This window comes from Vicia villosa, unplaced genomic scaffold (assembly GCF_029867415.1).
Source record: "Vicia villosa cultivar HV-30 ecotype Madison, WI unplaced genomic scaffold, Vvil1.0 ctg.000162F_1_1_1, whole genome shotgun sequence".
Classification (NCBI taxonomy): Eukaryota; Viridiplantae; Streptophyta; class Magnoliopsida; order Fabales; family Fabaceae; genus Vicia; species Vicia villosa.
Window position 1 is genome coordinate 272,664 of NW_026705044.1, and position 16,864 is coordinate 289,527.

Sequence of the window (16,864 nt, forward strand, 5' to 3'; positions counted from 1 at the left end):
TTGCATGGTACTTGTACCCAGGAGTGGGATTAGCAGGAAGTGAATATGGAGACAATAGAGTTATCAAGTTCTGATTGAGCAGTTTTTGCAGAGCTTGAGACAGCGGCATATGTAACGGAGTAAATGACCGCTTAGGCTTGGATCTCTGATTATCTTGACCGCCTTGGAGCTTATGTTGATTCTTCTCCTTCTCGATTAGAAGTGCCTTCAATTCTTCTTGCCCCTTGGCCAAGTTAAGGATCATTTCTTGGAATTGGTTGTTCTGAGTTTGGAGATTCTTCATAGATTGTTCGAGATTCATCTTTGTTACTGAAATAAACAGCACAAAGATGAGGCGTTTGATTTTATGAAACCTGTGATGCGATGTTTATGAATGATATGATTATGCATATGCAATGTTTCGAGGACCTTAGAATTCAAATTTGTTTAAAACAAAACAAAAAGAAACTTTATTAATAATAATTAAGAGAAAGTAATTGTAAATTGTTTTATTGTTGTCTTTTACAATAAGGAAAGTATAAAACTAGAAAATAAAATAAAACTTAGAAAAGATAAATTCTTCAAGTCTCCCATGGACGCTTCCTTTTTGAACCAATGAAGTTGTTGATGCCTTGCTCTGCTTGAAGTAATCTTGTGAGTTCTAACACTTTCTTTTCTTTGTCACGAAACTGAGCTTCGAAAGTGTCTCTTTCTTCCTTTAGTTGAATCCAGGATCTCTTTAATTCTTCGATGTCAGTTGGCATATCTGGATGAGTAATAACTTGAGGAACTCTTTCCTCGCAATCAGGCTCCACTATCACAGGTAAGACATACGGATAAGGCATGATGAGACGTTGAGCACGAGTGCGTACCCATCTAAGGTAAGGCCCCAAAGGAATGGAGTTTCTTTGTCCCAAGCTTTTGTTATCAATTCTATTTACCATATCCCAAGCTCGTATGAACTTCCGGCGGTGATTCTGAGTGTCATCTTCATAATCAAACACAATCCCTTGTATAAGCATATGGTGAGGACCATCTCTTCGAGCGTAACCAAATTGTCGTAAAGCCAAGCAAGGATTATAAGTGATACCCCCTCGTATGCCAAGTAAAGGCACATTAGGATATTGTCCACAACGGTCGATCATGGTGAAACTTTCCTTGGATAAAGACAGCCAACGGATATCAAAATGTGAAAGTGACATTATTCTCTTGTGCCATTTCAGCCTTTGGTCGTTCCTCATTACTGATCGAGGCAAGTGCGAAATAAACCACTTAGATAACAAAGGTATGCAACACATAAGAGTCCCTCGCTTCTTCATAGTACGAGTGTGAAGAGAGTGTAGGATATCTCCAAGCAAGGTAGGAATTGGATTGCGTGTCAGAAATATCTTTATGGCGTGCACATCAATGAACTGATCAGGATTAGGGAACAACACCAAACCATAGATGAGTAATGCTAATATGTCTTCGAAGGCTTGATAACTCATGGACTTCAGAAACATGCGAGCTTTCCCAAGTAAGAACTTAGCGAGGAACCCCTTGACTCCACTTCTGGTTTCCCAATGGCCCTCAATATCAGACTTTTTAAGATGTAGAGCAGGAGCGATGACTTCCAATTTTGGAGTTTCTTCCAAACCAGTGAACGGAATCTGATCTCGGATGGGGAGTCCAAGTATGTCAGCAAACTCTTCCATAGTAGGTACCAACTGATAGTCCGGGAAAGTAAAACAATGATGCTCGGGATCGAAGAATTGAAATAGTACACTCATCATTTCTTCGTCAAAACCTGAAGTAACTAAACTGGGCAAGAGACCATGTCTTTCAGAGAATCGGGAACCTCCAGGAATCTCTAATACCAATTCTTTCAGTTCGGAAGGTATCTTCACAAAGTTAACTCGAATGGTGTTTCTAGTCTCCATGACCTACAAAACAGAACAAAGATGAATTCCTTGGTCCTCGAATGGTTAGTCATGATGTTATGATGCTTATGATGTTTATGATGTCATGATGTCAAGTAAATAACAAACACAAACAAGTCACACAATTTTGCCTTAAGGTTAGGCTTGCATGTAGTCCAGGGGTGCGTACCCTCCCCCTGAAGTTTAGTCGGTTCAAACCTGTCCTATATAAAGATCGGGTTCTAGGGAGCTCATATCATTGACCTTTCTCGAAGGCGCTTATCTCAGTTCGGCAATCGAATCGCCAACCGAAAAGGTCCTGAAAGTCCAGTCCATATGAGTGTAGCTTCGAGTATCAACCGACTTCAGTCGGAACCAAAGCCAGCCATCTCGCTACTTTCTAAAATGCCAAAGTCAAGTTCGACTAAGGTTCTAAGGGCGAATTAGTGCTTAATGACACCACGCGGCAGCCAAGCATTTCCTCAGGTCGGATCCCAAGGAACACCAGGACAAACCAATGTGTCACACTAACGATGGCCATCAGATCAACCACATCAGTATACGCTGTGCAGTCTCCTTGATCTCATGCCATATACCTAAGGTACTCAGATCCGGGTTAGGATCTTTCACACAACAGAATACCCAAAACAGCCCTGCAAAATTAAAGCAAACAAAGCAAACAATAGAAAACATTTAAGGTGAATCCTAAACTTTTAAGGTAACCCCTCTTTTATCGAAATTTATCCCCAGCAGAGTCGCCAGTTCTGTAATACGGTGAACTGACTATTTATTAATCGGAATGTCGCGGTAAGCAAGAGTCGCCACCGACTTTTATTTTATCCAAACTAAATCAGAAAGGCAAAAAGAAACAGAAAAAAAACCTTTTTAAAGAAATCTAAGTTCGGGGGGTAATTTATGCAAAGGGAAGGTGTAAGGCACCCTTTGCATCCATGGTTTTCCATGGGCTCTTAATTGCTTTGCTTGCTCGTTTGTTTAGAAAATGTAGATGAAAGAGATAGGGACTTTAGCTTGTGAATAAGCGTTGCCCTTTTGAAAAATTATGAGAAAGAATATGATAAAAAGGTTTGAGCATTGCAAGGCAATTAGGGGCAATTACCTTAAACTCAGATGATAGGTCTCTTTTTGCCTTTCAGAATGAAAGGGTCTATCCTTGCCATAAGAGGGCAGGAAGCCTTTCGTTTGGAGGTTGAAGGGTCATCGAAGCATCCTTTGCCAAAAGACTGTCCCATGCCATAGGAGGGCAGGTAGTCTGAGGCAAGGATCAGAATAAGCTTTTCGTTGGGCAACCAGAAGATACCTCAGCCTTTCTTCGTAGGCAACTTCCGAGGGTCGAGGTCATTTGTGTATCGAAGGCAGCATCATTTAGGGTCGTGACCTTTTTATCGAGGCAACATGGCTGAGGTATCTTCGAATTCGAGGGACGGGGCTTATTCTGCAAAAACACAAAGGCAACAGGCAACAGGCAACAGGCAACAAGGCAACAGAGAGGTTACCCCAAAAGGGTGCGTGTGTGCAACATTCACGTGATTATATTCAGATATTTATCTTTTAATTAGTTATTCTAATTCAGTTTAAGGCTTGCACTCCCTAAGATTACTAACCACGCAGTATATAAAGCAATAAAGGGAAGGGGGAAATGAAACCAGCGGAGGAGAGGGGAATTGTAACCAGCGGATCCCTTAATAGGGTTTGGCATAAGTAATAAGAAAATAAAAAAGAAGAAAAGATTTAGGGTTACCAATGACGTAGCTTTGGCATTTGACAAACCCTGAAAGAAAGAAAAATGGCAAATAAAAGAGAGTGAGTGCATTATCGGTTCGGGGACAATTAGGGCTAACCCTAATAAAATAAAAGATAAATAAATTAATAATGAATAATAAATAATACTTAGCTTTGATTTGGATTTGATCTGATATGGTTAATAGGGCGCCTTTAAGGTTAACCCTGAAAGGCAAGGCAGAAAAGGGATGAATGCAAAGCAAACCCTAATTTAAAATATAAATCAAATATAATTTAAATTAAATTAAACTGAGCACTTAACTTTGGCTTTTGAATCAGGCGCGTAGTCGGAAGGCGTTTGAAAAGATAACCCTGAAAAAGGCACAGAAGAAGAAGATTTTTTAGTGTATCTTGTATTCTCGTAAACCCTGATTCGGGTGTTTAAATAAAATAAAGTAACCGATCGATTTAATTAATTGTTGGTTTCGTAACCCAATTAATTAAATCGAAGAAAGAAAATAAAATCAGGTAATAAAACATTTTTATGAAATTTTTATGAATTAAAATAGAATATACATGAATTATTGAAAATATATAAGTAAATAAATATATTAGGAAAATAAATAATGTGAATAGAAATAAAATAAATGATAAATATTAATAAATATAAAAGAAAATAAATCAATACATAAATGTGTCAAAGAAATAAATCAAATAAAATAAATATTATTATTATATAAAAAAAGGTTTTTAAAAGATAAATATAATTTTTATAAGTAAAAGAAAAAAAAACAAAAAATGAAAAAAGCATATATATACATATAAATATAAATAAATAATTAAAAAAAAAATTGTATAATTAAATATAAAAAAATTTGAGGGACTTAGCGTTTGATTCTGTGTGACGCATCTCTGGAGGTGTACGATGCACATGCGGCTTGAAGGACGTTGGATCAGAGATAAGCGTGATCGGATGGCCAGAGAACGTGGACGCATGGTACTTGCGTGGGCTGCTGGAGTATCGGATCATTCTGCATCAAGAAAGTCCAGCGCGCCCTTTTTGTTTGAATTAGACCAATGAGGCGTTGACACCTCTCGTCTTCTTTGCCCATCCCTGCAACTTTCTGCTACGAACCTACAGCGGCGGTTTAGCTACGATTTTGTGACCAAAATTCTGTAGCAAACTCCATGATCCTTGAACCTGCATGAAAACGTTCCAAAAACAAAATACAATAATCCAGATCGATAGTGTGCAGCCTTGCGAACCTAATGGGGGCCTTAATTCAACCTGAAATCGACCCTTTCTACGGATCCCTAATTTGAAGGCCATAAACCCTAAACATGGTGGAAGGCTTAATCTGCACAGAAACTTAAATCAAAACATCCAGATAGCATCGTGACATCAATACAAACACAAATATATTATCAATTCATATGCAGCATGAGTAAGTGTATGAAATCGAAGTTGAGAAAAAAATTGCTCATTCATGGACGTATGATTACGTTTCTGAGTGGCCTGGATTGATGAGGATGACTGGAACGGCTTCAGGAACCTTCAAATAACGTGTTGCAACGCTTAGGAGGCTTCGAATCTTCTTCAAACTCCAAAAACGATCTTTGAGTTTTTCTTGATTTTTAGAGCTCGGGTTTATGGCTCTTTGTTGCAGAAAAATCGAACCCTTGTACCTTTGACTTGTTATCTACTTATAGGAGAGTGATTAGGGTTAATAAAACTAGAAAGAATCTTCTTGAATCTTTGATTGGAAATTTGGCAAAATTTGATTTGGAATTGTTTCTAATTTGAGCCAATATTGATCCAATATTTTTTCAATCAAATTTGCACGAAATTGTGATGTTTATGAGACATAATTGGAAATTAAATTTGATCCTTGTAAACACTTGAATCAAATATTTGATTTTTCTTAATTTATTTGATTTTAATCCCTTTTTTAATTGAATAAAAAATCATAATAAACTAAATAAATCTCATAAATTCGTGGGAATTGATCCTTGGGCTTTAGATGACTTGTGGGTCAAGCTTGAATCAAAATAACTTGGGCTCATTTGTAAAAAAAACCAAATTCTTTCACATTTTTCCCTCCAAAATAACCCAACTTTGACAAGGCCTATCTCTCTCAATTTTTGAGGTATGGAAGTGTTCTAGTACTTTTTAGAAACCTCAAAGAGTCCTCTAACCATTGTCTTTGGTCTCATATCAAAATTATTTTCCATGCTCATTTTATGCCTTTTTGAAAAAAAGTGTCTTTTTGTTGACTTTTGAGAAGGACCTATAATGTATGAAGCCATATCTCTTAGATTATTGACCTATGAGCTTTGATTCTTGGACCATTGGATAGAGGAATGAATTCCCTTCAAAATGAGCTTTGGTGAGAATTTTTCTGATGAAGTATGAATATTTGGTGAATTTTCAAAGTTTGGTTGACTTTTTCAATTCATGCCCAAAATAGTAACTCTTGACTTTTGACTTCTCTGATCTTTCCTTGCATCATCATGATCAACCCTTGCTCAAATGATGATTTTAGGGTTGTGAGGATGTTGTTGACCAAATATCTTGAATTTTGACTGTATATTGACTTGAAATGACTGTTTTGCCCTTGGGAGTCGACTGTTGACCTAATCAGGATTTGAGGGACTAAATTTGCTCTGTTTGACTTGAAACTTTATATGGAGATGCTTTGGGATGTTAGTGACCCTATGGAACCATCTTGAGCCATTGATTCAATGATTTCCCTTTGAATAAGTCAAACCCTAGTTTCAGAGCCTTGCATAGGAGAGTGTGTTCTGGAGCTTTGTGTATTGATTTGAATTTGTATAAGAGAAATTGTATGGGCAAATTTTGGGGTATGACAGAACTGCATTCCAAGCCCTGTCTGTTAATGATGAATTCAAAAAGGATGAAGCTTCCATTGCCTCCTTCAAAGATGCTCAGCTGGTGGTTCAGAATGGACATTCAGGAGTATGGGGACAAGTGGTGAGTCTACAAGAGAACAAGAATAGAGCTGGTCTGGGATTTTCTGCCTCAGACAAGTCTATGATGAAGCCGAAATCTGCTTTCCGTCCTTATCAGGAGATGTTCCATAGTGCTGGGTTTCTACATCCGACTCCTCCAGAAGTGAATGCTATTATTGAAGACAAACCAGAGCCAGAAGTACCAAGTTTTGTGACCCATGGAAAGATGATTAAGAATTGGATCACCATTGACATTCCTGAGTGTACTCATGCTTCAAAGTAATTTGCTTCTATGTTTTTCAAAATCCTTTCATTCTGCCCAAGATGAAAGTGAAGTTGTTGGGGGCTTTTTCCTGTTTGTTTTAAACATTAAAATCATCAATAAAAGTCATTTTGTTTCTGCATATACATGTGTTTTTATCTTTTTGCTTTTTCTAGAAAGTGGTAACACAAAAAACCTTAAAAATTGTTTTCATTTGCCATAATCTGCACGACTACATGTTTGCATATATCTTTCCTTTTTCCTGAAATAATAATCACTTGTGCAGATTAATCAATAAAACCGTTGAAAGTAATGACCCTGTACCCTCTCCTAACTTCGAGTGTCCTGTGTATGAGGCGGAGGAAGAGAGTGATGAATGTATTCCTGATGAGATTTCCCGACTGCTTGAGCACGAGGAAGACACCATTCAGCCATATAAAGAGCCGTTGGAAGTCATCAACTTGGGTTCTGAAGAGGATAAGAAGGAAGTCAAGATTGGGGCACTGCTTGGTCAAGATGTTAAGAAGAGGATGGTAGAGCTTCTTAAAGAGTATGTTGACATTTTTGCATGGTCCTACCAAGACATGCCTGGGTTGGACACAGATATTGTGGAGCATCGTTTGCCGTTGAAACCTGAATGTCCTCCTGTCAAGCAAAAGCTAAGAAGGAGTCATCCTGATATGGCGGATAAAATTAAGAATGAGGTCTTGAAGCAGATAGACGTAGGTTTCCTTGTCACTTCTGTATATCCTCAATGGATTGCCAATATTGTGCCTTTTCCGAAGAAAGACGGAAAAGTTCGCATGTGTGTTGATTATAGAGATTTGAATAAAGCCAGTCCGAAAGATGATTTTCCTCTACCTCGCATTGATATGTTGGTAGATAGCACGGCAAATTTTGAGGTTTTCTCCTTCATGGATGGTTTTTCAGGATACAACCAGATTAAGATGGCACCTGAAGACATAGAAAAGACAACCTTTATTACGCCATGGGGGACATTCTGCTACAAAGTGATGCCTTTTGGGCTGAAGAATGCTGGCGCGACATATCAGAGGGCCATGACCACTCTTTTCCATGATATGATGCACAAAGAAATTGAGGTTTATGTGGATGACATGATTGCCAAGTCCCAGTCAGAGGAAGGGCACATGTAGGATCTTTTAAAGTTGTTTCAGCGTTTGAGAAAGTATCGTCTCCGCTTAAATCCAAACAAATGCACTTTTAATGTCCGTTCCGGAAAATTATTGGGTTTCATTGTCAGTCAGAGAGGAATTGAAGTAGATCCTGATAAAGTCAAAGAAATTCAGGATATGCCAGCACCAAAGACTGAGAAACAAGTGAGAGGTTTCCTCGGACGTTTGAATTATATCTCCAGGTTCATTTCCAATATGACTGCTACTTGTGAGCCAATCTTCAAATTGTTAAAGAAAAATCAGGGATGTGTGTGGAATGAAGATTGTCAAAAAGCTTTTGACAACATCAAAGAATATCTACTTGAACCTCCCATTTTGCTCCCTCCAGTTGAAGGAAGACCTTTGATTATGTATCTCACAGTGCTTGAGAATTCAATGGGATGTGTGTTGGGTCAGCATGACGAGTCCGGTCGAAAAGAGTATGCAATATACTACCTTAGCAAAAAGTTTACTGAGTGCGAAACAAGATACTCGCTGCTTGAGAAAACTTGTTGTGCTTTGGTGTGGGCTGCTCGCCGATTGAGACAGTATATGTTGAACCACACCACCCTATTGATTTCCAAAATGGATCCAATTAAGTACATATTTGAAAAACCTGCGTTAACCGGAAGGATTGCACGCTGGCAAATGTTGTTATCAGAATATGATATTGAATACCGAGCTAAGAAAGCTGTGAAAGGAAGTGTGTTGGCACAGTACCTCGCTCACCAACCAATTGATGATCATCAATATATCAGAATGGACTTCCCAGATGAAGATATAATGTATTTGAGAGCTTAAGATTGGGATGAACCATTGCCAGAAGAAGGACCAGAGCCTGGATCCAAATGGGGTTTAATTTTTGATGGAGCTTCTAATATTCATGGCCATGGTATTGGTGCCGTTATTGTCACTCCGCAAGGTTCAGATGTTCCTTTCACTGCAAGGATATGTTTTGATTGTACAAATAATATTGCTGAGTACGAAGCTTGCATCATGGGGCTTGAAGAAGCAATTAATCTAAGGATTAAGATCCTTGATGTTTATGGAGATTCTGCGCTTGTGATTAATCAGATTAAAGGAGAATGGGAAACTCATCATCCTGGCTTGATCCCTTACAAAGATTACGCCAGAAGGCTGTTGACGTTCTTTAACAAAGTTGAATTCCACCACATCCCTCGAGATGAGAATCAGATGGCTGATGCTTTAGCCACATTGTCTTCCATGTACAAAGTGAATTTCCATAATGAGGAACCTCAGATTACAATCAGGCGTCTTGATAGACCTGCTCATGTATTTGCAGTTGAGGAATCAGCAGATGAAAAGCCATGGTATTTCGATATTAAGCATTTCCTTCAGACTCAAGAGTACCCACTTGGGGCATCAAATAAGGATAAGAAAACTTTGAGGAGACTGGCTGGCAGTTTCTTCATCAGTGCTGATGTTTTGTATAAGAGAAATTATGACATGGTTTTGCTCAGATGCGTGGATAGACACGAAGCGGACATGTTGATGCATGAAATTCATGAAGGTTCTTTTGGTACTCATGCCAATGGACAATTGATGGCTAAAAAGATGCTTAGAGCAGGTTACTATTGGCTCACAATGGGATCTGATTGCTACAAGTTTGTAAAGAAGTGTCACAAGTGTCAAGTGTATGCTGACAAGATTCATGTGCCTCCGACACTTCTCAATGTTATCTCGTCTCCATGGCCTTTCTCTATGTGGGGTATTGATATGATTGGCATGATTGAACCCAAGGCTTCGAATGGACATTGATTCATCCTGGTAGCAATCGATTATTTTACCAAGTGGGTAGAAGCTGCTTCATATGCTAATGTGACAAAGCAAGTTGTGGTCAGATTTAACAAGAACAACATCATCTGCAGATATGGTGTACCAAGCAAGATCATCCATGATAATGGCTCGAATCTGAATAATAGCATGATGAGAGAACTGTGTGAAAGTTTCAAAATTAAACATCACAACTCTTCGCCTTATAGGCCAAAGATGAATGGAGCTGTTGAAGCAGCAAATAAGAATATTAAGAAGATTGTGCAAAAGATGGTTGTTACGTACAAGGACTGGCATGAGATGATCCCATTTACTTTGCATGGGTATCGTACATCTGTTTGTACTTGAACCAGGGCAACTCCCTTTTCTTTGGTTTATGGTATGGAAGCAGTGCTCCCTATTGAGGTTGAGATTCCATCATTGAGAGTTTTAATGGAAACCAAGTTATCTGAGGCTGAGTGGTGTCAAACAGGTTTGATCAATTGAATTTGATAGAAGAAAAGAGAATGACGGCTTTATGCCATGGTCAGTTGTACCAGAAGAGAATGAAGAAAGCTTTTGATAAGAAGGTTCGACCTCGTGTATTCAGAGAAGGCGACCTCGTGCTCAAAAGGATCTTGTCTTTCACCTCCGATTCAAGGGGCAAGTGGACTCCTAATTTTGAAGAAAGCCTTCTCTGGCGGTGCATTATTTCTTACAACTATGGATGGAGAAGAGCTCCCACGTCCCGTGAATGCTGATGTAGTCAAGAAATACTTCGCCTAAAAATAACAAAAGAACAGCTCGCTAAGTTGAAAACCCGAAAGGGCGACTTAGGAAAAAAAGTGCGTCTCGGTGGATTAAAAACCCGAAAGGGCGGTCCAGGCAAAAATTAGAGACATAAACAGAATAAAATACCCGGTGGACTGAAAACCCGAAAGGGCGGTCCAGGCAAAAGTTAGGGATTCATGGCAAGTAACTACATCAGACAAGACTTGATCATCGGCAGTCATCTGTTTATCATAAAGAAGTTCAACACATTTCAACTGAAGCCTTTGCTCAGGAATTCCAAGTTGAAAGAGAGGATGGGGTCATTACATTTCAATGTACCTTTTCCACAAAATTACCACTTTCCAAACTTTGTAATCATCTATGGGGTCTTGCCTTTTGCAAGCTACCATTCTATTAAAAAAAGTTTGAGCCTTTTCCCGTTATTTGCAATCTTATTTCTTTCATATTTCTCAAAAAGTCATTTATTGTTGATAGTACTTTTTAAAACAAAGAGAAAAATTGATTTCAACAAAATCCCTTTGAAAAATATAAAAGAAATTTTACTTTGATTCATGAGTGCATTACAAGGAATGGATATGTTGATGTATTCATGTACAAAAGAGGAAAAATATATTCCACTCAATGTACTTTTGGCCTGGTTCGAATATGATGTAGAACTCGGTTATTTTGTTCTCTCAGCTCCAATGTTTCCTCAGTGTTGGGTAGCATTTATTCTGAAGCCATCAAAGTTTGAAGCAATTTCTGCTCATGTTTGTGGATGATACCTCTAGTGTTTAGCTTGAGACATGCTTGATTATGTTATTTTTGTACTCTATCTCTTGAGTTAATCCTTGTGCTAAGTTTTGGCAGCATATGCATCAGTAACATGCATAAAAAACAATCATGCATTTATATTTGCTATCATGAAGTTTATTGTCAATCAAATTGCTCTTTCATTTAGAGTGTCTTAAGCAGAAAATACTCAATTTCCTTGAAATCCCCACTGAATTTGTTTCTAGGTGGATAATATGTTTCAGTTGTGCTGTTCAAAATGCCTACAAACAGAAATCCAGTGAGTTTTTCCCTCACTTGGTCCAGTCTTTTTTGGCAGCTTCTTTCCATTTGGTCATGGATTGAATTTTGGTCGCTGGATGATGAATGTTGGGATTATGCATTTGTGTTTGCATCCTCAATCTTTGAAAAGAAAAAGCAAAGTATTATTGATTGCTCTTCACCTTCAGTGGAACGTTGGTGTATCTTGTTATATCTTCATCGTCAATGGTACGTCGATGTATTTCTCTTTTCTACCTCCAGTGGAACGTTGGTAGCTCACCTTCAGTGGAACGTTGGTGTATATTGATTATATCTTCATCGTCAGTGGTACGTTGATGTATTTCTCTTTAATACCTTCAGTGGAACGTTGGTATATGTTATCGTCAATGGTACGGCGGTACATCTCTTTTCTACCTTCAGTGGAACGTTGGTAGCTCACCTTCAGTGGAACGCTGGTGTATCTTGTTATCTTCATCGTCAGTGGTACGTCGATGTATTTCTTTTTATATCATCAGTGGAACGATGGTATATTCTATCGTCAATGGCACGGTGATATATCTCTTTTTATACCTTCAGTGGAACGTTGGTATATGTTATCGTCAATGGTACGGCGGTACATCTCTTTTCTACCTCTAGTGGAACGTTGGTAGCTCACCTTTAGTGGAACATTGGTGTATATTGATTATATTTTCATCGTCAATGGCACGACGATATATCTCTCTCACCTTCAGTGGAATGATGGTATATTTTATCGTCAATGGCACGGCGATATATCTCTCTCACCTTTAGTGGAACGTTGGTGTATCTTGTTATCTTGTTCATCGTCAGTGGTACGTCGATGTATTTCTCTTCTCACCTTCAGTGGAACGTTGGTGTATGTTATCTTCATCGTCAGTGGTACGTCGATGCATTGCTATCATCAGTGGAACGATGGTGTGTTTTCTGTTAATAAAAGATTGGTATTCTGATTCTCCAGCGAAATGTGACATATCTTCTCATCCCCAGTGAAAGAGGATGCATATTTTCTCATCCCCAGTGAAAGAGGATGCCCCCTTTTCTCACCCTAGTGAAAGGTGATGCTTTAACCTCTCTGGTGCGAAATGTTTTCCCCAGAGAAGTTTCTTTTCCCAGCAAAGTTTCGTCTCTCCAACAAAGTCTTGTTTCCCCAGTGGAGTTCTTTTTCTCCCCAGTGTTGTTTTATTTCATCATCATATGCATTCATTAAAAATTGCATTGCATCTTAGGTTCAAAAATTGTGTGTTTTATATTTAAGTCTCTTCAATTTCGTCAAAACGAAGATTTCCAATCATCGTATCTCCGAACCGAAGAAACTTAAATAGGGGCATCTGTCATACCCCAATTTTTGACCCTGAGATCATACATCAATTGCATATTAATCACTAATCAAGAGCACCATTGTGAAGCTCTATCTTTGATACTGTGATTGTCTCTGAGGGGAATCATCAAGCACTTTTAGCTTTTATTTGTTTAATACTAACCAAAATACAAAAAAATATGTGTTTTGTCTCTTTTGTTTATGTTTTACAGGTAAAAGGTCGGGCAAAAATCAAAACAGTACAAGAAGAAATTTTTTTGAAAATTGAAGGTGGAAATCGATTTACCCCTATGGGAAATCGATTTCCTGTACGCAAAATTCAAAAAAATATAAGGAGGGAAACTTGACATCATTTTGGCACCTTTTTTATTTGATCATTTTACCAATTTTCCACCTCATCAAAATTAATCCCTTCATTAAACCCCCTTAAACCTTATTTTACCATTTTTTACCATTTAAATGCCATTTAAGTACCAATTAAACACAAATTAATTACCAAACACAAAATGACCAAATTGCCACTACTCTTGCTCTCATCCTATAAATAGAGGTCTCAACTCTCTCATTTCTCAAGCTTGGAAAGCCAACAAACCCCTTGCAATTTCTCTTCTCATCCCTACCAAATTCACCAAAGCTCTCTTTTCTTTCATAAAGTTTGTGAGTCACATCATGAACCTCACAAATTTTGAGCTAAACCACCATCCATTTCACTCTTTTTTCTTCAATTGTTGAGAGATCAAGATTTATGTTGGTGATTCTTGAAGTAGATCTAAACTTTGTTCAAGATTTGGTAATTTTCTTCATCTTTTTTCATCTATCATAATGTGATTCTTTTGTGCTTGTGTTCAATGCATCTTTAATGCTATATTGGCCCAATTTGGTAGTGATTTGGTGGAAAATTCGTGCTACAATGGATATGTGATCATAAGGTGTTTGTATGTTTGCCTAAATCAAGTTTCAAAGTTCATAATGCTGTTTTTTTGAAAACTGTGCGCACGAAATCGATTTCCTACAGAGGGAAATCGATTTCCACTCTGTTTTTTGCGCTAGATCTGAATTCTGCAGGCAGGAAATCGATTTCCTACAGAGGTAAATCGATTTCCAGTGAGGCAGAATGTTTGTTTTTGCTATTTTTGACTTGTTTTTGGTTCTAACTCTTCTTCTACTCCATTCTTTTGATATTTTCTTTGAATCACAAATTAGAGGCCTAATTTCTCTCTAATTTCAATGGACTTAGGGCGTCGATAGGAAGAGAATCCAAATCCGCAAAATTATGTGATTGAAATTATGGATGAAAAGAGCTTTTAATGTGATTCCATCTTTTGTTTCTCTTTATTTTGATCGATGAAAGTCTTAATACCTTGAGAATTCTTATGGATTCTTGGCAGGGGCGGAGCTATAGCCCAGCGAGCCCGGGCACGCGCCCGGGCTCAACCTCTCTTTTCGTTGTATACTCCCCACATAATAGTTGATTTTTTAGACAACACTAGGGGCAAAATTAGTAATTTTTAGACAAAATTACGGGCAAAATTAGTAAAAATAGGGTGTAAAAGTTTTGGACAAAATTAAGGGCAAAATTTTTAGACAAAATTAAGGTTAAAATTAGTAGAAATAGGTTGTAAAATTAGTAAAAACAAGGTATAAATTTTTTTCCCGGGCTCCATAAAATTTCTGGCTCCGCCACTGATTCTTGGTAAAAACTAGATCATTCACCATTTTTCTTTTCGTGCGGTATTGCTTTCGGAGAGTGATCTACATATCACTTCTCTCGCATGCATTAGCACATAAAGTTTTGACCGGCCTCGTTGTAGGGTGATTTCTACATAAATCACTTGGCGATCTGCTTAACATAGCGCAATATTTCGTGTCCCGAATAAAAAAGATCAAATATGGAAGAGAATTGTATGCGGTTGATTTAAGACTTATGGAGGTTTATCGTGTAGTCGCTATGATTCTATCAAGCTTCTGATAAGTGTCCATTGAATTTAAATCCGAAAACATCCTTCGCTCACTATCGATCTTTCATACTAACTTTGATAACATACTTGACAAGTTTCAAGATGGTTATCTTTAACATCTAATAATTGACTTTAATTTCCGCAATTTATTATATTGCTCTTTATATTTTGCTTTATTGCTTTACTTTATCATTTCATCATATTTACATTCCGCTATTTTCTCTTTGTCCATTTGGACACTATGTTTATACTTCCGCTATTTTCCTTTTGTCCACTTGGACCATACTTTACTTTTATGCTAAAACACTAATAAACAACAAAAATCTAGAAAACTCTTAAGGCTCTCTTTCGGACTATTGGTTACTATCCCTAGAATTTTGGAGATTCGGACTTATGGACTTAGTGCTTATGGACCCTTATTATGTTGTTACTCTGTTGTTATTCTGTCTGTCTGCCATTGGATTGTTGTCTGTTTGTGTGTGCAGGTATTTCCTTGAAAGTCCTTGATGGTTAATTCCAAGGCATTGAGATAAGGATTTTACCTGAAAACAGCCGTTACTCTGCCCGATTTTCGTCAGAATTTTAATGTGCTTAATGCAAAGTGGTGCTAAAGATAATAAGTTCATCTGGATCCCCAAGTGATAATGTGTTGGTTTAGTGTCGATATTCCAAAGGATGGGAAATCTACCTTGACTCATAATGTCAAGTGTTGGCTTCTTATTTCGGTTAGACCGTTCTTTTCCTTAGCTTTTATTTTACGCATTAGGATAGCCTCTTCATCTCCTCCCCTTCTTTAATTTTCAAAATCTTCTCCCTTTTTCAAAAACCTTCTTATGTTTGTAAAACCTCTTTTCAAAACCTTTTCTTTAAAAATATATTTTGCTCTTAGTGGCCTTTTTCTTCAAAATTTAGACACTGTTAATTGTCGAAACAAGTGGTTATACCCAACGATTTTGAAATTGATTGATATAATGATATCTTTTCCGCGTGAGAGAGCTAGTCGCATACTCGTCGATTTTATCCGAGTTGGAGCCCTTCTTTCATTTGCGATGCAAATAACTCGTTTGTTCTCATGCTCAAGATCAATAGCTGTGTATTTCTCTCCGACGACGATAAAGTGTTTATTTGTTTTTAAAACGTTTTTCCCTTTAAGCGGAACTACATTAGCTCTGACTTCTCCATTGCACCGAGGAGGTATGTAGGCACAAGACTTAATGTCTTGCCGAGCTTATTTTAAAAATAAAAACAAACCCTTTTTAGCACACACGACACAGATTTTCAAAAAGGTTCCTGTGGAATACCACAGATATGAGGGGTGCGTTAAACCTTACCCTCATATAATCAACACCCAAACCTGAGTTCTCTTTCTTGTTTTAAAAACAACTTTGGGTTTTACGTTCTTTTCCCTTTTCCTTTGAAAAAATAAAGCGCGGTGGCGATTTCAAAAGAAATATTGAGTCGAGTCAATTCCATGGCTTCGTTCTCAGATTTTCCCCGCTACAACATGGCACACTCAGTCCAATAAGTCATGTCAAATGGCGCCTTCCTTCAATTTTTAGGAGGAGGAGCCATCTCATATGGCTCCTCCTTGTATATGTGTCTTCTACAAATGCACCAAAGCGGCATCTGAGATGGCTTATTGCAGAAAAGCTGGACATAGGAGCCATCCCAAATGGAGCCTCCCTTCATCTGGTACAATTGTGTCGCCATCTCACATGAAGCCTTGGTGTCAAAGTTTTCTGAAACCTGGTTATTTGCGTAATTTTTTTTAATACATGGTTATTTAAAAAAAAATCTCAAACATTGCTCTAAATTTACAAAAGAAAAATACACTTTAACAACCTTGTTCAATATTGCAAAAATATGTCAAAATATAGAGGGAAATGATAATGCACCAATATGTTAAAATAAGTAAAAAACTTCAAGTCTAATAACTCTAGGAAATGAAAAGT